This window comes from Sinocyclocheilus rhinocerous, unplaced genomic scaffold, assembly GCF_001515625.1.
Source record: "Sinocyclocheilus rhinocerous isolate Xijiao unplaced genomic scaffold, SAMN03320098_v1.1 scaffold1843, whole genome shotgun sequence".
NCBI classification, from domain to species: domain Eukaryota; kingdom Metazoa; phylum Chordata; class Actinopteri; order Cypriniformes; family Cyprinidae; genus Sinocyclocheilus; species Sinocyclocheilus rhinocerous.
The window spans coordinates 33,470-35,528 of NW_015624200.1; positions in this window are offsets into that span (position 1 = coordinate 33,470).

A 2,059-nucleotide genomic window follows, 5' to 3' on the forward strand; every position below is an offset into this window, starting at 1 on the left:
CAGTTTTAGGTCGGTGTGGCTGACTCTTAACTTTTATAAAGAATATCTCTTTGGATTTGAGACTTTAGTCTTTGCAAACTTTACAGATCTTCTTTATGCACCAAGAGCTTGTAACACTCCAAAGAGAAAGGAAAAATTTAAATCGCATCATATGACCCCTTAAATGTTCATTTCAACATTGACTAATACATTATTCAAATCAAACGTGTTTGTTAACATAAATGCACTGTGAACTATCAAATAATGAATAACTTTTCATTATTATTAATAAATACTGTAATAAATGTATTGCTCATTGTTAGTTCATGTTAGTTTAATGCATTAACAAATGACACCTTATTGTAAAGTGTTACCAGATTAATAAATGCTGTAGAAGTGTTGTTCATTTTTAATTCATGTTAGCTAATGCATTAACTAATGTTAACAAATACAACCTTACTGTTGCCAATAGCTATATACTGTATATACTGTATGCCATAAAAATTAGACATCTGTGATAATAATGAATAAATAAATGTCACCTTAGTTGATGTTGTCTGGAGGTAAGGCAGTCGTTGCTGGTTATGCCTGTATGCTGCCAAGATGTCTTGCATGAAGAGGGTTAGATAAAATTCTCTACCATGGTCCACTCTGACCTGATCCCACATCCCATGGGAAAGGACAGCATTTCTAGGAAAATAAAATATAGTTAAACTTTGATGTTATCACTGAGTGTACCAAAAATATGGTAATATTAGAGTAGAAAATCTTAGTCTTACTTGTGCACCTCTTCATAAATTGTTCAATTGTTTTTTATTGGCATGGTGGAATGTCCAACAATTGTTTAGCTAAAGCCATCAATGGCTATGACGTGGGTCACGCCAAACATGCAAAGTTTTTCGTTCTGGTCCATATGCAGTTTGTGACCAACATACTCTGCATTATATGGGACAGGATTTAAATTACATGCACCCTGAAACAAAACAGAGTCAATTAGATTACATATAGAAAGTATTCAGCCCCCAGTTTTAGAAGCACTGGTGTAGAGAGACTATAGGGCAGTTTCCCGGACAGGGTTTAAGTCTAGTCCCAGACTAAAATGCAAGTTTAAGCCATACTGAAAACAGCTTGCACTGAGATATCTTAAAACATATATCAGTGCCATTGTGTTGTCTCAGGATATGCACACCAATAATGCTTTTTTTTTGTTAGGTATGTTTGTAAAGACTACTTTAAAATCCTAATATAACTAAGGTCTAGTCCGGGCTTAATCTAAAACTTGTCCAGGAAACCTCCAGGAAATGACCCTATACTTGCCCTGTGCCTATGTCATTTCATTATTTATCATAAAAATACATAATTATCATGTGTTAGCATCTACATTATTAAACATTACATAATCATACATCAATGTTTATTTAGTATTTAACTTTCAGAAGTAGAGATAAAACCTACAGTTAACCTAAAGTTAAATACTAAATACACATTGATGTATGATTATGTAATGTTTAATAATGTAGATGCTAACACATGATAATTATGTATTTTTATGATAAATAATGTACTATGGCACATACCTGGCATCAAGCCTGGTGATATGGTTCATGCATCTGTGCCAATGTCCTCCCCACTCGAACCTCTGATGCATGAACTCCTTGTGCAGCAAGGTAGCCCGTCATCATTTTACGTCTGTAATATGGTCCAGTCTGTTCACACCAATGAGTCAAAATTAACCAATAATAGTAACTTGGATACAAGATGATTACATAAAGGTAAAGCAATTACATTGCAAAGCTCAGTTTCTCTTTTTCAAGTGGTAAATATTTTTTCAGACGTTTAGGAATATTTTCAATAAATGTTTCATCTAGATATACATTGATTGTGGTAATCGACACAATAAATGCAATGACATTAAAACTTTTATTTAGGTCTGTTCCCATTTATTTTAATGGATTTTATTGGTTAATGAACCATTTGGGCTATATATATATTTATACAACAGTTCGTTCTGGTTCTCAAATCTGATTGGTTGAGAACCGTGAGATATTGTATTGGTATCGCTACAGGAACGCCCTTTCAC